Raw genomic sequence first — 24014 nt, 5'->3', positions numbered from 1 at the left:
ATTCATTTTAGATCACAGAATTGTGTCAGTAATTTAATCTTTCATATGCAAATTATCATTTCTGCTGACTTAAAAAAAAAAAAATCACCTACTGATATTTAGAGCGGAGGATTTCGTACTGAATCCATTTCAAATAGTGGAGGCTGCCTGACTTCCTATATTTGCTTTATTATTGTAAAGCAAATGTAGGAAGTCAGACAGCTTCCACTATTTATTCATTTTTTTATTTTTTTCATTATTATTCCAATAGAATAATTAAGGATCGAAATACGCAAGTTTTTTTTATGATCTACTGAAAAACAAAACACTGACCGTTGACTTTTCTTTCTTTTAATTTTTTTCCTTTGATTATTGCGAGGTGAAGAGGTAACCATATACATATACTTTTATTTTTATTTATTTATCTATTTATTTTAAAATCACACAGGATTTTTAACACGAGGGAGGGAGAGAGAGAGAGAGAGTATCGGAAGATTTTTCTTTTTTAACTTCCAGTGGTGTTAACTGGTGTATTTTTTTTTTTTTTTTTAATGTCTAGCCAATAACCTCCACATCCCAATAATCTAATACGAAAACATCTCAAACTGGAAACTCTTTAAAATAAAAAAGAAAAAATGAAAAAGAAAACCGCATAAAATCGGTATTGAAGGCAGAAAGAAAGTATCTCATTACATTTTCCTTCTCCCTTCCTGTATTTGTATGATGGTATATATTGACAAATAAATAAATAGAATGGATAAGGGGGGGGGGGGTTACAAAAAATATATGGCATTTTTTTTTTTTTTTTTATAAATACTATTTCTTACCTACAGTAAACAGGTTTTAATCTAGTTTTTGTTTTTCATGGTTTCAATATTGCCAGATACACAAATATAAAAGCTAAGTAGACTTTTTGCAGGATAGTATTTGTACAGAGAAAGCGAGATAATGATAATACCCCCCACCCTGCCAGTATGCAAATTCCACGATCACAGTTAACGACGTACAACACTTGTGATTACAATTACGATCATAGATCAAAGTGTAGTATCTGTTCTTCAGATTCTGCACTTCTCTATTTCTTGTTCTCTTTCGTTGGAAGAGAAATCCTTCACGACTGAGACAATTTTTATTTTTGTACCGTTTCTCCACGTTAAAAAACGACCCTGGTGTCTAACTATGTCCCGTGGGGAGGCATAGTAAATAGGTACAATTACGATCAGACAGTCGGCAGTCAATCTATATATATATAAGGTGTTTGTTACCGTCTGTTCACGAGCTCCAGCTATTTTTTTGGGAGATACTCAATCATATATATTGTGAAAAGGTACATTATTCAGAGTACTCTGATAAGTATACTTCATTTTTATCTACAATAATAGTGTGGAATTGGAAAAGAAAAATGTTTCATGGAATGGCGTGGGTTGGGAGGAGATTTGTTTGCTTTTGCAATTTCCCTAATGACTTGAAATAGATTCATCCAACGTTTATTTCTTTTATTTTCTAACTTTTTAAAAAAAATACGATATATATATATATATATATATATATATATATATACACACACACACACACACACACACACACACACTAGCAGGCTGCCCGGCGTTAATTGATCGTGAGATACGCTTAAATATGATATTTAATTAAAGCAGATTACATATTAAAAAGACAATTCTCTATCGATTATTATATTGAACCTAATACATAAAAATGAGATCAAAATTAAAAATATATAATTTGGGTGCCATCAGCTAGAATCGTAATCAAAACATACAACTCTCCACCCTCATTCCTTAACCACATGCATACGCATATAATTCACCTGTCATTTCTTTTTTTAAAAAATGGAATCGCTCGATCCACGAAAACCAGATTCAAGCAAGGGCGCACGGTCCACAGTTGGGTGAAGCATATTGGGAAGTGATAAAAATACCATCAGCGTATTAAATGATACCCTTTGTGTAAACAAATGGAGTTTAGGCGTTTGAATAATGTTTGAACATTGTTAATTCACATGCCCATCTTAGAAGCAGCCGAATAGTGTAACAGAAGCATCGACTGTCGTCGAGGCGTTTCAAACCTGACTTGAGGTAGTTGCTAGTTTAGCTGCGCTGATGAGCTGTGATACAGCGAAACAGTACTGTATGTGGATGACTACACACACACACACATATATATATACACACACACACACACACACACACACACTGTATATAATAATTTAGAAATATACAAAATTATGACACTCATCACTAAGTATACAAGTTTCAAAAATTATCTTGTACAAGGGGTCACAAAGTGCATGATGACCCAGATTTGTAAAAGAGAATATTTCCAGGGTTGAATAAAAGATGGGTGACAAAGTATGGGGCAACATGTAAAACGGTAGACAGGGCAAAGTTGAACGTGATGAGTGACGTCACAATTTTGAGTTGAAGAAAACTAAGATTTTTAGTTCAGTCTCTCTTGGGAAGCTATGCAAATGAGACTGCCAATAATGTAAAATAATCTAAGACGAATGTTACTTTGATGTTTGTCTGTCTGTCTGTGTCATTCATTTCTCAAGCTAGAATGTTAAGTAAATAATTATTAAGATAACATTAGTCTCTTCTATAACAATTCTTTTCAAATTAAACTTTGAAGAAAACTCAGCAAACGCCTCCTTGTGTCCTTTCTGCAATGAAGTTTTATTAGTCTTAGTTAAATAATCTTAAATTAGTCTTAGTTAAATAGACAAAACAAGCATGAAGAGAAACAGCAACAATGGAAAGAAAAAAGGACCCCTCCATAAACACCCACACATATATGTATAAAGAATGTTATTTGGTTCATTTGATTGCTCACTAAGGAAAATATAACATAACTTACAGATGCATGCCATAATTTTTTATCTATTCAAGTTATATTAGGGTTCGTACAGATTTTTAATTAAAATTTAGTATATAAACAATGATATAATAAACCAAAAAAAAATTAATAATTGACACAAGAAAAATCATTGTCATTTATCTTTTTATTTTATGAAGTAGTTTTAAAGGTTACACAGTTATTCACATGTAGTACTCTAACATGCAACAAATCTCGTGAACTAATGGGTGAAAGTGCAGCATTTTCACCCATTTTGCTCAAAACAAGTGCCTTTTGACTTACACAACAATACCTGTTGACAATCATATTTATATTCCCTGACCCAGTCATATTTGGCCAACTAAGCACAATTAAATGTTATTTTCCCTAGTGTAGATTGGTCTACACAGTGTTTGTTTCACTTTTAAATTTGGAATGTCTGGCATTATGGATAGAAGAGTTACATTCCTTCATCATGAAACTATCCAATGTTATTATATGGAAAAAATTAGGTAGAATACGATTTTCAAGGCCTTTTCAAGACATTGTCCATATTTTCAAGAATTTTTCAAGGTAATAGTAGAAATAAGGCCTTTTCAAGGCAAAATTCACCTGTATGTATAAGTTCATGCTGGCTTATAGAGCCAAGTTAATACCTGTAGTATTCATTGACATCTGATAAGACTTCATTTGCTTCATTTTTTATCTATCTAAGTTTGAGATGTCGGTTTGTTCGTCTAGTATAGAATGCTGTCAGAGTCAAGAAATTTGACTTTATATTCATTTTTTTTTAAATTGCATTTTCACCCAAAACAAGCCGAGCACACAAGCCCCCCCCCCTCTTTACAAGTGAAAAATTTACTTTCACCATGACTAATGTTTGTGCAAAATTTCAAAAAAAATCTAAGGCATGGTTATTGAGAAAAGTGTGAACAGGTGAATGAGTTGGGGCAATTTTACCTGGGGAGTTATCCCGGAAAATCCATTCTGGCAAAAATTTACTTTCACCATGACTAATGTTTGTGCAAAATTAAAAAAAAAAAAAAAAAAAAAAAAACATCCAAGGTGTAGTTATTGAGAAAAGTGCGAATGAATAAAGGGTATGAATTACTAGGTCTAATCTCTCCTTTGGACCAACAAGGCACAGTGCCACTTTGATGTATCTTGAACATGATTTGCATAGATACTATGTAGCGAGTTGAGCAGCAAAATGTCTGTTTGCATTACATTTGAACTTCTGCATGTCAGTAAAGTCAGGAAAGCAGGAACTAGAGGGAATTCCAAAGTCTAGCAGTCTGGGGCAAGATACTATTAGAGTAGAAGGCTTTCTGGTATCTAGGGATCTCTACTGATAGTCGGGTTTGTTAGGGGTATTTATGTCAAGAGGGTGCAAGGGTTCACACACCAAAAGAATTTGAATTTGATACTATCATCGATCTGTCAGGACAACTTACAAGTAAACCAAAAATTAAAATATGGTCAATTGGGGGAGGGAAAAAATTAATGTTCTTAAACTAACTCAACGTTTGAGAGGTAAAAGAGAATGTTAAATGGAATATTCGAATATCTGTACTTCATATAGCGATCAAATGTTAGCCTCAAAAGGAGTGGGGGGCTTGATTTCTGAAATTTTAGATTGAAGTAAAATGAAAAAGAAAAAAAAAAAAAAATACCCAAAAACACATTGGTCTTTATTATAGAGTGGAGGAAAGAGAACTTGAAAATTATAGAAATTAAAATAAATAAAAAATGGCAATGTTGAGTTTATGGGCTTGAAGCAGGAGTTCACAGGGCTACGTATTCATCTCCCCTCACACACCTACGGGTCATGGGATTGAGGATGTGTTTACAATATAGCAGATGATATGTTCATGGTAGATTTAGAAGGGGAAATGAAAGATCTATTAAAAGGGAGCAAAGTTATGCTAACATGATGAAGTGCACTGGCAGATCAAATTTGCCCCCCCCCCCAAAAAAAAAAACAAAAACAAAAAAAAACTGGAGAAGATCTGATAAATGCCAAAGTTGTCCACAGAATTTATGGCTTAAAAACGTGAAGAGCGAAGACAGATGTATAGGAGCGAGGTAAGTAAGGGAGACAACCCACTTTTTTTTTTCTTTCTTTGTTCCTGTTTAGATTAAGTGCAGATGGTGGATGGAAGGGGAGCTAAACAAGGTTGAAAATTATTTAAACATTGGTATTTGTCTTCATGACATGGAACATGATACAAGAGCAAAAAAAAAAAAAAAAGAAAAAAAAGAAAAAAAAAGAAGAGAGAGAGAGAGAGAGGGGGGGGGCAAAGAAAAATGAGCAAGGGTTGACGGTGGGGGTGGATTTGCCTTGAACTTTTGTGACCAATGATTATCTCTCCCCCTCACTCAAAAATGTGCTTTTTTTTCTCTCATTTTTTTTTAAGCCAAAAACAAGGGCTGGATTTAGAATGTATGATTGGATAGAGTGAAAAAAAAAAGTTTTGTCTCTATAAGAAAACAAAAGAAATTGTATAGAACTTGAAATATATATATATTTCAAATTACGTTCTAGTCTATACAGTTTGTTTTTGTTTTCTTATACACACACAGTAGATGTATGTGTATAAATATTTAACCGATAAACTCCTTAACTACTGGTCACATAACACTGAAATTAACAGGAAATAGTAATCATACAACAAGGATGGTTTATAAACCATCCACGAGTAAAATCTTTGTTTGGATGGATGAATAACGCATACAGAAATATGTCGGCAAGCTGAAATGCAAAAAATGTTCATTTCAACTTGCCGACATATTTCTATTACTTTTGCTCATGCGCAAATTCATTCATAGCTTGAAGTGGTTTAATTTTTAACCTTTCTTATCTTTCTGTCAATAGCTCAAATGATAGGGAATGCAGCTGAAGCACTAAATGTTTCGGTTTCAATTCTAGCTGATGGCACCCAAGTCACTTTTTTTTTTAAATTTTGTTTTTTAAATCTTTTGAAATAAGTATTATATCATATTCAAGAAAATTGGCTCTCTAATCTGCATGAATTAAAATATATCTAAGTATTCTGGGCTCCCCCGCTATACAGAAAGCTCTACGCGAAATGAGTGGCGCAAATAACATGAGAAAACGATTGATGGCGATTCAAAGGTAATCATCAAATAAATAAGAAAAAAAAAATGTGAAATATATGAAAATAAAAAGAAACTTTGTAGCTCATGGTATTTCAAAGCTTAATGCTTCTCATTGCAGCCAGAGGAGATTACTTTGAAGGGGACTACAATTTCATGCGTGTACTATCAAGAAAAGTGCCCATACGAAAAAAAAGAAAAAGTCTGGAAACTTATTGAAGGTACCTTGTATCTTCAGTAACTTTGTTATTTTATTGATCTTAAGTTAAATAGAAATAAACTGAAAGAAGAAAGAAAACAAAAACAGTTCAAAGAATTTTCTTTAATAAAAAAATAAAAATTATAAAAAGAAACAGTTTGGTTTGTTTAGTTCTCACATTTTGTCACTGGGATCTTCCATCCAGTGTGGCTGCAGCCGAGATTGAACGCACTACACTAGTTTGTAGTGTAATTCAAATCTTGTCGGTAGCTGAATACTTGATGCTTCGCCAGGGTCATCAAGGGTATTTTTTTATCGTGACGCCATCACTAGATGGGGTGCTTACCACAGCTTAAGAGAGGCCCATCTACTCTCGAGAGAAGGATAGACTGCGACAGTTTCTCAACCCAATATTTTACCTCACAGTACATACAGTGCCTCGCCTTCCCAAATAATAACCCATTTGGTACTGGCCAGGCTCAACGTTGCTTAACTTTGGTGATCTGGTGAAAACCGGTGTGTCAACGTGATTTTTCCGTATATACTAGGGTCTTATATGACCAAAAATACAACAGCTGAATGAAAGTCTATAAGTGGCAGTTTTACTCCTTCCAAAAAAACGTTTTATTGAAATATGCCTTCCTTTAGGTGAAGGAAATTTTCAACAATGTGTATTGGGCCGTTTCGTCTTGGTCATTTCTCTTGGACAAATAGACCACTGGAATTTTGCTTTTATAATTTTCCTCTTAAAAAGGCTTTAGCATCATTATGCGTTTCCCAAATCTGTCAAATGTCGGTCATATCCATGTTAATTCAACACTACATCGTACCATGTGACACTACTCAGCTAGTACCACGTGACCTAAATTTTTCAACGTCAGAAAATTGTGATCCCTTCTGTACACTAGCACCCATACTTTTCTCAATTTTACATGATTAATACTAAATGGATTTTAAATGGGAATGATTCCCGATGTAGTAATATTTAACAAAAATCAAATGAAACCATTTGTAGCTTATATTACGTTCTTCAAACATTACCAAAATATGTTACAAACGAGTTATATAGATAATTTAACTTTGCTTCTATGTATATACCCCCCCCCCCTCGCTTCAAAAAGGTCTTAAAATCGTTATGCTTTCCCCAAATCTATCTAATGCTGGTTATAGCCATGTTAATTCAATGTTATGTCGTTTGATGTGGCACTGGTCAGCAAGTACCACGTGACCTTTATGCAAAGGGCATTTCCAACAATATGCATTGTTCTGTTTCATCTGGGTCATATTTCTCTTTAACAAATAGAATACAGGAATTTTGCTTCTAATTATAATTTTTCCATTAGGAAAAAAAAAAAAAAAAAAAAAACTTTCGCATCGTTATGCGTTCCCTAAATCTGTCTAATGCTGGTTTATATCCATGTTGACCCTGATTTACTAATTTAAATGCCATTTAATGTTACACCCATCATCTCATATCACGTGATCTAAATTTTCCAACGCCAGAAAGAGGCCAGAAAAGGTTTAAGATTCCTTTCAAACTAAATTTTTTAATCTATACAAATATATATATATATATATATATTTTTTTTTTTTTTTTTTTTTTTTTTTTGCTATTACTGTGCATACATATTTCAGCTATTTCTTTTACTATAGCCAGAATCATTTTTTTTTTTGGGGGGGGGGGGGAATTAGGGTTAAATGATCCCAGAAAATAAGCAAAATTAAAAATCAACCTTGTGATGAAAAACAAGACAACTCAGGTTTATTATCCGTTTGATTACAGTGTGTGCAGGTCAATTGAAAGAAACCGGTGTAGACCCAGAATTCATCCCTTTCATTTTGCTTATTTTCAAGGGTTCTTGAACCTAACTGATCCTCATTTTCCCTTGGTCAAAATGAGATTCATTTTATTGTAATATTCCTCTTATTTATTGAATCGACTTCATACATAACAGAGCCAGTCACAATGGATCAAGGAAGAAGGATATTTCCAAGTGCATGCACAGGATTCCCAGTATTTGAAAAAGTAAAGGAAGAACGAAATGAATGAAGGAGTAAGAGTTCCTGCTGACCATTATGAGTGACCTCAACTGACCAACAAATCTTAGCACAGCAATTAACAAGTAAATCAACACTTTGAGTTGTATTTCTGTTCAAGATCAAAACAATTGACCCAGAAAAACATTAATGACAGCACTTCAACAATTTCTGTTGCTTCTTTGAGTGAGAGAGAAACAGATAGAAACTGGGAGAGGGAGAGAGTAGGCAGAAAGATAAATACAAAGATAAGCAGAGTGAGTGACTGAGGGAGGTAGAGACAGAGGTAGAAAGAGGTATAGAAAGAGAAGTGGAGAGGGAAAGGAAGATGAAAGGGGAGCTTTAAAAAAATTATTTATTTGATACCAATTCCCCCAAATTTTTTCTATTTCTGATTCTAATTAATCATCCCAACACTGATATATATATATATATATAAATTAAAATATATTAAGAACGGGGTTATCTTTTATTTATGTCATCAAGATTTCAATCTATGACCTAACACCCACTACGATATTCTACTAATAAAATATATACTTTCAAAAGTATGCTTGTGAGAGAGAGTGATGATGATGATGATGATGATGATGATGATGATGATGATGATGATGATGATGATGGTTGGAGTTTTGGGACTTGTGGGCGATATTTATACATTGTGTAATAATCGAGTCTTCTAAAATATCTTTTTTGTGGAATAAGTTCACTTGGCAACTTTTAATTGTTTTGAACTTTTGTCTTAGGTGTGATGAGTTCCAGTCCCAACTTAAGTTAAAACAGAGGAGGGAGGGGAGATACACACTGGTCAAGAAGTGCACACACACTCACACACCGAGACATAGACACATATATAGGTAGTCACCCATGTATGTATCCACATGTGTATTGAGACATAGACGTGTGCACATAAGAGATAAATGTATGGATGAAATGTAAAGACAGAACGTAAGGATCAAAAAGGCACAACGCATGGATCAAAAGGACAGAACGCATGGATCAAAAGGATAGAACCTGGCAGCATATACAGGCAAAATATAAAAAACAAAAGTCACAAAAAAAAATAAAAAAATGTAGATAGATTAATCATTTACTTGTCTATTTACTCTGGATTGGTTGTTTTATGGCATATCAACCCTTTTCGGGTTATTTAATGCCGAATCCAGTTATTTTGAAGAAACATTTTTTAATAGAATATATATATTTTTTTTTTCAAGTCAGTTTCTACGTAACCCATAGTTGGGACCTTAACAGATACTACCACTCTGGGTCAGAGTGGACTCAGGAACAATGGCAATTAAAGGGTGGCTCCACACTCCCCAAAGCCCGCAAGCTGGGGCCTCACCATCGGATATAGTTTAAGGTCATATCCAGAGCCATTTACTCTGGAGGAAGTTGCAATGTTGATCCTTATTTAAAAGAAATGGCCATATGTTTTTAAACTGGAAGGATCTCATTGGTTTCTGAGAATGTAAAAATTGATGAGACTGGATTTAGTTGCAGAGTTTGTGTTCAAAGTTGGTTAACGTGGAGACTAGAGACGATGGTACTTACCTCGGGTCAATTAGTGAGTGGGAATGTGATAATGAAATAGAGATCATTTCCAAAATAGATAAACGCTCGTCATATATGAACTGATAGCTCACATCTGTCGATGAAAATAATGAGACATTCTATAAGTTCATCATGCATCGTCCATATATTGATAATCCCAGAATTGGTAATAATAATTATTACACAGAGAAATAATCATACAAGGTTTATCGATTGATATACAAAAACACTGTGGGTCTGGCTTGTCCGTCCACACTTGCTGAAGGCATAATTTTGATAATGTCACAAAATGATAAAGTCATCCATCATATGAGAGAGTGTGAGGGGAGAAAGAGAGAAGGAGGAAGAATTCCTTTATATAGACAACCTATGACTACTTGGGTCGAAAGTCATCAACTAAACAAGCATCTAAAACCCTGGAGGTTGGTTGGTTGTTTTACAGCATATCAACCCTTTTCAGGTTATTTAATGCTGAATCCAGATTGAAGAAAAAATTTTTAATAGAATATATTTGTTGTTTTCAAGTCGGTTTCTATTTAACCCATAGTTGGGACCCTAACAAGTACTACCATTCTGGGTCAGAGTGGAACTGGGAGCAGTGGTAATTAAAGGGTGGCTCCACACTCCCCAAAGCCCGCAAGCTGGGGCCTCACCACTGGATATAGTTTAAGGTCGTACCCAGGACCAAAACCCTGGAGGAGTCGAATACTAAACGACTGCTGACATGTATTGTTTTGTTTGAAAGCAGCAGCAGCAGCCATAACTGCTGCCCACTGTTGGTTTATCCATACACAACTAAAACTCGGTAGATCTTACTTGTTATCTCGTCCTACATGATCACCGGACAACTTCACTTGTATATATCACCATGGAAATAAAACGAATTTTATTTGAAATGCTATTACATTCATACATGACTTTATTAAGTAATGAGCTATTCTCTAAGTCTGTTATACATATATTAATAATCCTAGAATTGGAAACAATTCATCACTATATAAATAAATAATCATACAAGCTTTATTTATCAATATAAAATAACACTGCAGCAGTGCAGCACTGACCCTCAAGTTGGTTTAACTGGCTTCCTCCAAGGGAGGAAGTTTCATGGGAGTAGTATGAAATTCACAAGCGTTCCCCAGTCACATGCATGTATATCCCTGTTAGAGGAGATGACGATGTTAGGTTTTTCTCGAATTTTTGCAGGGAGGTGTCGACACAACCCCCGACATACAGGCGTAGTGTTCTCAAATTGGTAACCCATCTGGAACTTACCAGGCTCAACATTGCTTAACTTTGGGGATCTAATGAGAACTGGTGTGTCAATGTGATTATGCCGTATTATCTATCAATGTACGACTAAAACACTGTGGATCTTATTATTTATTTGCAGACTATCATCCTCATCTTTATAGTTGTTGTTGTTTCACGACGTTTCAACCAACTATTCCTCTGGCCTTAGTCAGGTGGTTAACTGTGACGGGATAGAAATGCTGAATCTCTTAACTGTCTCTTCAGTAATTACTGCTGTTCATAGTTGTCATTGTTGTCTCACCATGTTTTGGCCAACTAATCCTCTGACTGGCTTTGGGTAGGATTGCTATCTTCACACAATGCTAACCTGGAACTTCGGCGCAATGGCGCAGTAGATAGCGATGTTGAATCTCTATAGTTCCAAGTAAGCACTGTCTGAAGATAGTGGTTTCAATCCTACCCAAAGCTGACCAAAGGAATAGTTGGCCAAAACGTTGTGCAACAACAACTATAAAAGACTAGCGGGGGTACCCGGCGTTGTCCGGGTGTTTGGAGATGTGTGTTGAGTACAAAAAAAAAAAAGAAAAGCATTAGTAAGCAGGCAGGTTCAAGCGAGACAAAACCATGACGCAAAGGCAGAAAAGAAAGTGAAAGAAAACGAACTTTTACCGCTACGCTACGAAGCCATAGAAAGTGAAAAGCATTCAATCAAAAAGTTGACTTTTGACTGGAGGCCAGTTCAGCTTTCTGCCGTTTCATTTATTTGTTTCCCCACGATGTTGGGGAAAGCCAGCTCCCTCCAAGAAGGGGGAGCTCTCCAAATGAATAGCAATTGATATGAAGAGTTTCCCCTTCACATTTATCAAAGCTAATTGCTTTTCTGGACGTCCCAGCCGAGAAGGCCGGCGAATGACGTTTGTTTTCGATTCAGTTTCGCTTTTATACGAAAAAGACCAACAAACACGCGAGATGATGGAATAGCATGAATTTTATAAAAGTCGATCAAAATAAATCTAGAGACGACATCCCTTCGTAAATCGTAGATATTATGATCTACGGAGTATATAAAAAGTTCTAAAACATAGTACCCCCCCCCACCGAAGAAAAAACTTTGCTGGACATACAAAAACGCATGCACCACTTTTGCCTTTTATATATATATATATATATATATATATATATATATATATATAAAGATAATAGTCTGCAAATAAATAAAATGTACAAATTACTCATCTCAAAAAAGGATTCCACTAATTAAAATAATATATACTGCGAATTTTTTTTGTTTGTCCCCATGCACATTTGCTGAAGACATCATTTTGATGACGTCACATTACATAATTGGTATAATTTGTGAGCATATTTGCGTCGGAGAATTTAGCTTATGTCCATTTGCTTATTTGTAATGTTTGAACTTAAATTGTTGTTTGATCATGTTGTTTAAAAAATATATAATTTAAATGGAGAGGTTTGATATGAATATAAATCTAAGTTTTTTTTATTTTTTTTATATTATTAAATGCAGTTAATATGAATTAATAAATGATGAAAACTCACAGTAAAAACAACCAATAAATACATAGAATAGAAATTATATCTACTGTATTCTCATTATAATATACACAAGAAAAGCTAAGTAAGGAAGTAAAATTGTGTTTAGATTTCGAAAACTAATTTTTAATGTAGTAATATTTTTATACGATTTTATTTAGGTGAGAGTGTTCTAAAATATAAACATTTGTGTAAATATTAGTATAGATATATTTGTTTATTTTGAATTGAGTGCCATGCTTAATTTTCGAAGGGTTTTTGAAGGGTAGCTAATCTGTATAAGCACTGGAGATGAAAAAGTTTTCAGTGGGTAGCTGATCTGTATAAATCTTGCATTTTAAAATTTTTCAGGCAAATAGCAAAGATCTGTCTCGTATGGACACGAAAAATTATGTGCAGGAATTCTAAAAGATCCAATATTTTTATGAAGGAATTCCGGTCTCTGATTGGTTGCCAGCAGAACATGGCTCTATTTGATTAGTCAGTTCCTATCACCAGTGTCTATAAGTAGATCTTTCCAATTTTCTTTAATCATACCCTCTAAAAAATATTGCTTCATGTGTACTGGTGTATATAAGTTCATTCAGAAATCATATTGATGTAAACATATGCCGAGTCACATTTTTCATTGGCTACTCGGTTTAGGGTATCACTCCTTTTCCTGTATTACTCACTTTATAATGCTAATGGTGTTTTGCAAACGGGCTTTTTTTTTTTCTTTTTTAGTCGTTGATAGGACTCAACAGTGGATTGAACCCCCAATCTCCTGGCCTGTTAGCAAACATTTGAACAATTATCCGAAATAGGTTAATTCATTGACGCAAATAAAAGAAATCAAAGACAGATCTTAAAAGGTAAATGAAAACGGTTTTGTTGTGGAGAGAGAAATTATCAAAGAAAGAAAGAAAAAAAAAAAATTAAAAATACAGATCAATAAAAGAGGAATATTATTGAAAAATTAAAAAAAAAATGTTTAATAAAGAAAAAAATATATAATCAAGAAAAAAAAAATACAATTAAAAAGAAAAAAATTAACAAAGAAGGGGTAGGTGCAAGAAAACAAAATGGCTGTTCAAACTGGGAGGAAAATTAATTAATAGCTTCCATAGAAGAGAGAGAAAGATTCTGAAGAATGACAGATTGATTCCAACTGTTCCAGCATCTGGAATTATTCTGAGCTCCTAGTTTCTGCCATTTTTAAATTGGTTAATGAACTTCTTGAAAGATACCCCCCTCTCAAAAAAAAATAAATAAATAAAAAATAACAAGTTTAATGAAAAGGATGACTTACATTTAGTAGAAACTAGCAGGGCTACCCGGTGTTGTTATGTGTGTAATATTTTTATATTAAAACTTCAACTTCTCTTTTTCTAGCCGTCTTTTTTTCTCTTTCCCTTTACCCCATTTTTCTGTCCCTAACCCCAACCCTCTCTCACCCTACCTATTCCTCTCTCTTGTTTTAAAGTGAGGAGTAAAAAATGTAGTATATTTACCCTAGCTATTCCCTTATATATATAAGATGTTATACATCTGGAGCAACTTTGATCCAAAAAAATATAAGCCTTGTGGGTCTTTGGTTAATAGTTTTAGTCTTTTAGCAGGATATACAAACAAACAGACACACAGACAACTGCCCTTTATATAATAGACTAGCAGGGAGGGGGTGGCGTTGCCTAGCCGTAAAATCCGCTTAAATATATTTTAATTTATAAAAATAAAAGAAAAAACTTGACTTGGGTGCCATCAGCCAGAATAGAAACTGAAAACAAAATTTGTAAGCAATAAATGGAGATAGACACAGACTGAGTTTTTTTCCGGTCGTGTAATAATAAATAGAAGAAATGAGGGGGGGGGGTCATTTTAATTAAAAAAAAAAACAAAAGATATGGTTAAAAACACGAAAATACTGTGTCACGGTGTAAAACAGATTAAAACACAAAAATAAAAAAACGCGATTGTTAGGCAGCTTTAAATAAACGTGTTTATACTTATTGTCTTAAGATAGGATAGAAAAAACTTATCGTGTTATTAAAAAAAAATAAATAAATAAAAAAAAGTAAAAACTGCGTCAAAATCAAGTGCTTTAGCTGCTCCCCCCCCCCCTTTCAAACAAAACATTTCTACATGAAATAATTGACGATTTTTTTTCCAATATTTTGGGGATTATGTGAGAGATCGTTCTTTTTAACTATAGCAGGTCCATGCTGTAACGATTCACATGACAAAAGTTTTTAGCAGACATACAAACACACATACAGACGTTTGAGATTTATATATTAGACTAGCCATGGTACACGGCATTGCCCGGATGGAGATGAAGTTGAGTTTGGACACAGCTGCTAACTCGAAAATAAAAGAGCGGATAAAAGCAGGAAAATATTATTGGGCAGAAAAAGACGCAGTCTAGAAACAAAGTGAAAATAATTCAGTTTTAAGAAAGTAGAAAAGTTAAAACTTTCTTTTAAAACCTCTGATAAAAAAAATCGAAATAAGGAAATTGTTTTTAAAATTACAAACAATCCTGTTTAAAAAAATAAAATAAAAAAATCAGTTATAAAAAAGTAGAATTTGTTTTAAGCGAAATAACTATTATAAAAATGATTAGTTAAAAGTAAAAAATCACATTACGTAACCCTTGAAATAAGAAAAATGTTATGGCAAATAAATATCTTTTAACCCTGATAAAATGTTAAAACTTTCTTTTGAAAGCTGTGATAAAAAATCGAAAAAAGGAAATTATTTAAAATTACAAAACAACTGTTTAAAAAACAAACAAAAAAAAAACAAGTGAAGCATGCATGGTCCCCCGTGAGTACACAGTAATCGAGGCATAAAAAAAAATGAGTTCAGCATTTGCCACTCTCCTACCCCTCATTTAGCCCCCAAAATCTCCAGAGGACATCAAATCCTGGTGAAAATGAACAAACGGTGCAGTTTTAGGACTTAACATATGTAAATTTGAATCCTGCACTATGCAAAAAAGAAATAAGTCTATTTGCTCCCCCCCTCCCCGGCACATTTAGCTCCAAAAGTCTCTAAGGCCTTAGTTCTGCACCATGTAAAAAAAGAAATGACTACGTCTATCATTTGCCCTCCCCCTCTTTTAGCTCCAAAAGTCCTCAAGACCTTTACATATTTAAATTTGAGTTTAACATCATGGAAAACTGCTAAGTAGACATACACAGAAAATTTTGGACAAATATGGTAAAATAGTCCCAAAAACGGAGTGTTTTTATTAGCCCTAAAAGAGCCCCTGGGGCACACCCAAGAGTTATCACGAAGTATAGACAACAAAATTATATAGAAATCAGTTAGTGACAACTTTTCAAAAAGTTTTATAAAAATACAAGGCATCAATTTTTTTTTTTTTGAATAAGCACAAAAGTGTCAATTTTAGCCATTTTAACCCGAAAGGCACCCCCTAGGGGAGCAACCGGTTTTCCCGGAAAATCTTTTCTGTTACTTTTTTTTTTACTCATTTCATGTTTAATGTTTGTGCAAAATTTTTAAAAGTTCCAAGGCATATTTATTGAGAAAAGTGTAGACAGACGAACAGACAAATGGACAAGGATTTGCAGGTTCACCCTTCATTTGTCGAGGGACCAAAAATGATACAACGGTAAAAGTCAATCACTTAAAGATTAAATTGCTTCCTGATCATTTTGATATTTTACCATGCCTGTAAATCTTGGACTGACAGCAAAGCTGGAGAGACGGTACAGTTCACAAACACGTCAGCAGCATCATATACAGTAGCGATGCGACAAAATGAGGAAGTGTTGACCAGGATATGGCAAGCAATTGGTTCCTACAAAAACCTCTTGACCGAAGTGAAATGATGCAAAACTGAAGTGGCATGACCACATCACAAGAGAAACAAGAATTGTTCAAGGCAATCCCATAAGGCACAGTGCAAGGGTGGAAGAAGAGAGAGAGACATACACTGAATGAGATGGGCAGATATCTTGAAAAGGATGAGTTTCTCAAAGAAATGGAGAGAACCAAATTACGTAAGTGTATTTATAGAGTCTGCACTTTTCACAAACACCAAAAGGTATTTTTAGTGTAAGGTATTCAACCTAAGAACGTTTAAAAAGATTGCCTAAATTAACGTATCACCAGACTATTTGCAATCTCAAAACATCAAACTCTACCACAAGTCTATCCCTCTAAGACAGGATCAAAAAAAAAAAAAAAAAAGTCTCAAATCTAATAGGTCCCATATTGGCCAAACTGATCTCTGTCCTATCAACGTAATGTTGCATCCCTGTGCCTGTTTCACAAGTACTTTAATGGAAAGTGCTCTAATGAACTCCTAACACTTGTGTCCCCCCCTTGATGTACATACTCTTGATTAACCTGACAAGCAACAAAATCCCACCCCTTCACTATTAATATCCCTAGATATCGGAAAGTCTACTACAATAAAATATTAAATTCTTCCTTCGGACTGCTAAACATTGGAATTCCCTCCCTGTTTCTTACTTCCTTGGCCGTACTAACATGGAGAAGTTTAAATGGGACATTGAAAAGGCTTTCTGGCATCTATGGATCTCTAGGGTGTAGGGGGTGGGATTTTACTGCTTGCCTACTTAGTCAAGGATATTTCTCTATTTGTTACTATAGAGTTACATTTCGTTAATTAGGCATGGTCACGCGAACAAGAAAGCCATTCTTAACATTAGGAAAAGGAAGGATTGCTTATGTTATGTGAGAGGAAGATAATCGTTAATTAGAAGAGACCATATCCTGCTTGTTACAGTCGTCTTGTTTGCAGAACAGAAACGAAACGTTAAAAAAAAAAAAAAAAAGCAGACAATCTTGACTATAAACCATATTTTGTGGTACCTACTTTTTCAACATTGCAAAATATTCAAACCAACAACAGAGAAAGACAAATAGTTATTTGTCATCAATGTTGCTAAGAAAAAATCAATACAGAATCATTTGTATAAAAAAGAAAAACCGTTTAAACAATTAACGAGTTGGCAGCCATGATAGATTATTCAACTGTTTGTATAACAGGAAGGAAACAGAGATTTCTACTTTGTTATTTGTGGAGAGTGTGAGCGAATTGGAAGGAGTATACTTATAATCAAATCAAACCGCAGGAAATTTTTGATTCAGCTTGGCGGAAACTGCTTTCATAGTTAGTTCCAGAGAATGGATCATGGAGGACAGATTATGTTCATTCCATTAAACATTTTGAGCATTCATTCAATCAAAACAAAGATTTGTTTTTTGTTTTTTTTTTTTTAATTTTTTAAACCTCCAAATCGAGATTTCAGAAAGCCGTTCTTAACATGAGGGTGGGCACTAGAAAAAAAAACTCAAATTCGCTTTAAAATAATTTTCTTTATAAAAAAAACAAACTATTTGATCAATTTATGATTTTGGTTTACAGCATTTTCTTTCCATTTCATGTACGTATATCAAAGATTTTTTTTTTTGTCATCGGGGAGGTGGATTCTGGACAAGCGGACCCCCCCCCCCCCATGATTTTCCTCTGACGTTTTTCTTCTCGTTCAAGTCTTTTTTCTGGATCCACTGAATAGAAAAATAATCTCGGTTTCTTCCTCTAGAACTTGTGATTCCACGTTTAAACCATGAATATGATGTACTGTATGCCGGAGGGCGGCAACATCTTCCCTTCAAAAAACTGAAAGCTAATGTTGCCAAAATCATCCCCCCTGACTGCATATACCCCTTGTGACTGGGGATCGTTTGTGAATTTAAGTTTCCATAGTAAAACAAGCTGGCTTGATGGGTTCATAACACTAAGACATTCTTGAATCCATTTAATAAGTAATCTTACACCAATCTGAAAGGAATGGTTCCCCGTCTGTACACATTGTTCTAGGATTATACATATCTATCTTTACTATTTGATTTAAATTCATTATTGAGATGAATACTATTTATTACTTTATTTATTGTGGACTATTATCCTCATCTTTTTTAGTTGTTGTTTCATGACGTTTCAGCCAACTATTCCTCTGGCCTTCGGACCCATGGTGCAGTGGATAGAGGCATTGAATCTCTATGGTTTCAGGTGAGAATTACCTGAAGATAGCAGTTTCAATCCTACCCAAAGCCAGCCTGAAGCTTACTTGGCCAAAACTTGGTGAGACGAAAACTATGGATGGCAGTAATTGCACGGTTACCACCTGAAGAAAAAGGAAATGCTTTCTGATTAATAAAAATAATCCATAGGAAAATCCCACAAAATTTCATATTTTCAAATGTAGGGGTGGAGTCTTAACTCTTCAAAATGGCTTTATTTGTTTTTGTTTTAATTAATATGGATACCCTTCCTTCGAAGTAAACTGTTTTTTTTGTTTTGTTTTTTTGTGACATGGTGATTTTTTAAGGAGAGTGAAATTGGTAGTTAGAAATGCGAACCCATAACGATTTATTTGCTAACTCTGTCAATTGTTATACTTATCAGAAGAAATCTATTCTATATATCTATATATATCTGTGTATTGTTTTCCACTTGACCATACAATTCACTGAAAAAAATAAATAAATAAATAAAATATATTTTTAAATTCAAATTAAAATATTCCCTAGTTTGGGGATTGAGTTGTAAAAACTAAATATCGAAATAGTCAACTCCCCAATTTCATTTAGAGAAGAGCAAAAGGTGAAACAACTTCTCACTTTGATCATCAGTAAGTTTTGATGCCGATTCCCCATCCTCTTTCGATCGCGGCAAAACTCTGCAACTGTGTTTGATACATTGTTCAGTAGGTATATTTAAAACTATACATTGGTGAGAGATTGTGAATATCTAAACACCATCTGTTTGCATACAACCAAACATTGCAATCTTGTAAAGAAATGATAATCATTATACAAGTGACATTCCAAAAGTAATGCCTCCTATTTTTTTTTTTGTGATTTTTTTTTTCTGCCCAAATGAATCAGAGCGGATTGCAAATTGCAGTGTTATGATGACTGAACTTATGCATTCACGACTTGAAAGTTTCATCTTTCTGTTGCAGATATTGTGAGACTCTAAGAAAGCAAACCCTATCATGGATGTGCATCAAAAGCAAAGATGTGCCATTGAATTCCTGGTAAAAGTGCACTGAAAATAGTGGTGACTATGTAGAAAAATAAATTCTGAAGCACAAAAAGTCGCTCGTTTTATTGGTACCAGCCCCGTTTTTGTAGCTATTCAACTTTTTGAGTAAAAAAATAAAAATTAAAAAAATTAAATAAAAAAATAAAAATGAGGTTTTACTTTTCGAAGACCTTCGTATACACAGATAAATACATATTGGTTTTTATTAGAGATGGAGTGCATAACCTATTCTATTATAGGATTAATTTTCTTGTTTTATCAATAATTAACCAATCAATGTGGGATGCTTGAAGCATTTCATCTGCCCAATGCACAAAGAGAAGCAAAGACAATGACTTTAAAGAAGAAAATGAAACAAAGATGTGTGCCTTACCCACCGCATTTCTTTTTCAAAGGAAAAAAATAACTTACCTGAAAAGGAGAAAGAAAAAGACTTGATTAATAATTTAAAAAATGGAAGAAAAAAAGAAATAAAAAAACTAAATAAAAAATCATAAAACATCTCCCGAAATATCAAAATATTTTATCATCCGTGATTTTATTAACAGCATGTAGGAAAAAAAATATTGCATTTAAAAAACTTACTGAAAAATATTTTGAAGAAAAATATCGCATATATCTTTGACATTTATTTATTAAAAAAAAAAAAAAAAAGAGAGAGTCAACATCTTTCTTACTTATAAAGATAGATATTGATACATTTTTTTTTTTTTTTTTTTGAATATCGTTATACATTTGAATATTTAATTTATTTTTGCAAAAATCAAAAGCTATATGTACTGTGTTTTTTTCTTTAAAATAAACATTTATTTAGCTCAAAAATATAAACAAGCAAGCTAATATAGCCAGGTCAAACAACCTTTTTTTCTTTTAAGATATTTTTTTAGGTAAGTAAATTTAGCAATTCAGGAGTGAACTATTTTAATAAAGTAGTTGGAAAAAAAAATCAATTTTTCTTACAATTCTTAGTAAAATAAAATTACCTCCCTTAGAAGAACAAATTAAGTTTCCGAATTGTCATACATTTTCATTTTAAAGGAAGAAAAAAAATAAAGCACATATCGTTTTTAGCTTTAAAAAAAATTATTATTCAGATGCATAATGGTATTTTAAAAAAAGTGCCAATATCTTATCACACAAAACATGTTCATTAGGCACCTCCAAATTTTTGTGTATAATTGCCAATGTTTTATGAAGTATCAGAGATGTCATTTTCTGTCTAACTTATAATTTGTATATAAATTTTATGGATGACCAAAGATGTTAAAATAAATCATGGAAACAAGGGTTTGGGAGGGGGGGTATTGTTTAATGAGTTAATTTTATTAATTAAAAGGTCTCCATACATTTTTTTGAAAATAGGAGCTAAAATCAAATTAACCTCCCTCTAGAAATAAAAATGTTTTAACAATTAAAATAATTTTAAGTTGCTGTTGAATTTGTGATTTTAAGATTGTCAATCGTCATTTTATATATTATTTGAAAACAGTTTTTAAAAATTGGAAAGTTAATTAAAAAAAAATCCATGTTTAAAACTTTATATAGCAGGATATTGGAATTTTATTCTACCTAAACCTTAAAAATTAATTAGTCTTTTTTTTTTCTTTTTTTTTTTTTTTTTTAAGAATTCTGTTCTTTCTTTTTTTTGTTTTTGTTTTTTGTAATTCAACTAATTATATTATATATTATTGATAAAAAACGTTGATTTTTGATTTTATGTTTATTTTTTTTTTATTTACAACTTCAAGCTAAGTGAAAGTAATAATGGGTTTGTTTATATATATATATAAATATATATAAAAATATATATATATATAAACAGGGTGACCCCCCCCCAAAAAAAAAAACAAAAACAAAAGCTAAATGGAGGCAATCTAGAACATATGCTGTAGAATGGAGGAAAAAAAGGCCCAAGACCCTTGTGTTTTGATGTGATGTTTTGAATATAATAAACTAGTTATGATCAAAGTTTCATTTTATTCAGACAAAACACTAAAAAAAAAGGGGGGGCCCTAATTAGAGTTGGGGCCCGTTTATTTTGGGTCACCGTGTGTGTGTGTGTGTGTGTGTGTGTGTGTGTGTGTGTGTGTGTGTGTGTTCAATATTTTCAACTTTATTGAATGTTACAATTTTTATGGACCTAAATTTATTTGGTTTAGTTTTCATAACATAAAATATGGTAGAAAGGAGAACACACAAAAAAATATTTCCTCTCATATATTTAAAAAAAAAAAAAACTGCTTTTAAAATACAAGTAAAAATAAATAAGTACTAAAAATTTCATGAAAATCTGACAGTTGATTTTTGCTAGGTTTCCGCCTTTGAAATGTTTTAGACTCGCATTTTCATTATTTTCGTACGCCGTAAAAAATGTTTAAAAATATTACTAGTCTATTTTAAGCTTCTTTTAAATGGTACAAAAGTTAGGATAATATTAAATTAGATTACAGTTACATATAGTTGAGGGGTTAAATCTGTGTCGCACATTAGAGGCACCTATTGTTCATACTTTAAATCCCAAGTTACGACCCGGTATTAATCTGCAACAAAAAAAATTTTTTAAATCGATAAATCTCATAGTATTTTGAGCTGTGTATTTGAGCAAATCATTTCTTTTCAACAATTTCTTTAATAAAATTTTTGAAAATTTAATTTTATCAACTAATAATAAAGCCAAACGTTTTCTTTTTTTTTTATAATTGGAATATTTTTTTTTTATTTTGAAAATATTTTTTAAATTGATTTCTAAAAATTATTTTGAACAAAAATTTTAAAGTTTCACTTATAAAAGTTTGTTTTATTATTTAACGATTAAACAAATTGTTGAAAAAATTATTTCGCAATTTGAGATTTAAATAAGCAAGTGGATATTTTCTATTTTACAAAGTTTTTAAAATAAATGTGCTAATGTTACTGATAAACTTGTCACATTTGTTTGCAGTTAGAAAACTTTGAAAAACAGTTAATACTTTGTCTTTAGTTCCTAGGTGTTAAACGGAAACACCATATTTTTGTAGCTTTTGTTATTTCTTTATTCCAGATTTTCTCAAAAAAATTTTATTCTTAGATTTTCACAAAACTTTACATTAAGTTTATGTCTTAAACACAAAAAACTAAGTGAAATTTTCTAAAGGGGTAGGGGGTAATGACACTTCCACGTTAGAATTACTTAAATTTTTTAATAGCTTTTGGTTCTCTATTCCAAATAGTAGTTTGCATCTGAAGATGACTGAGAAAGGCCTTCAAACTGGAAAAAAAAAAAAATTTTTTTTTCTAAAGTACACACGCTCAACCCAAGAAAAATCAAACGTTATGATTAATGATTCCATAACATGCACAGAAAAAAAAAAACTTAAATCTATATAAATTCGAATAATCAAAAAAAAATGCACATGGAAGCTATAATAGATTATAAGAACAATGTCTGAGGTACTAAATCTTCAACGGAGAAATAAAATTAATTACGACTAAAATCTAATTAAATTTTTTTAACACATACAAACAAAAAATAAATAAAATTGAAGTGCTATGAATTCACTAACTCCGAAAATTTGCACATATTTCAGTCATCATTAATCCACAAAATTAAATGAATTTTGTAAGTCTATAACTAAGCTGTATTTTTTTAAAATTTGTTTACAAGTTTCATAATAGCAATTTTTACTTATTTACATAAATAAATACAAGTTGGTATTATGAAGATTGTAAAAAATTGTTTCTTGAGTGAGGGAAATAGAGGAGTCCAAACTCTTAACACTTATCAGATCTAATCAATATATATACATGTTCTAAGGCGAGTATTTTTTTTTTTTTTTTTTTTTTTTACTTTATTCAATGCGTATACCTATAGACCCCTAATAAAGAAAAAAAAAACTTAAGATGACCAGGTAAAAAAAAAAGTGAATAATGTGAAAAAAAGCATTTGGAAAATCCTGTATTTATTTATTTATTTATTTTTGTTGACCTGATAAAGCGGTTCTGGGACAAGTATTTTTATTTTTATATATTATTACTTTATTCAATGTGGTAAAACTGATTTGTATATATTACAAAAAAAAATAACTTAGAATGAGAATGAGGGAAAAGGGATGTTGTGTAAAATAGCAATTTTGAAAATCCTTTATTTGTTTATTTAAAGTGAAGGTTGACCTGATAACCGAAGAGAAAGTTCAGCCAATCAACAGCCAAGGTCTCAACAGATGCAACAACCACAACTGTCTGGTGGTCATGTGACGACATTGTTGCCAGCAGCCCTCCCACCCCCTCATCCCCTCTCTTTCTACATATGAACAGATGCAATTTGTGAGCATCATCACCCCATAAAAAATAGACTAAAAGAATAAAGTAGAGGGTGAGGTGGGGGTCGAGTAGAAAAGTAGG

General features: G+C 32.6%; 1 protein-coding gene across 10 annotated transcripts in view; it reads right to left on the bottom strand.

Moving 5' to 3' along the window:
• LOC145252764 (uncharacterized) overlaps positions 1–24014 on the bottom strand; it is a 282722-nt gene that overhangs the window by 151212 nt on the left and 107496 nt on the right. The gene's annotated exons all lie outside the window — the stretch shown is intronic.

Source organism: Euprymna scolopes, chromosome 29, assembly GCF_053919585.1.
Source record: "Euprymna scolopes isolate OS-2025 chromosome 29, ASM5391958v1, whole genome shotgun sequence".
NCBI lineage: Eukaryota > Metazoa > Mollusca > Cephalopoda > Sepiida > Sepiolidae > Euprymna > Euprymna scolopes.
Note: the sequence above shows the minus strand (reverse complement) of the source record. Positions and strands in the feature narration are given on the sequence as shown.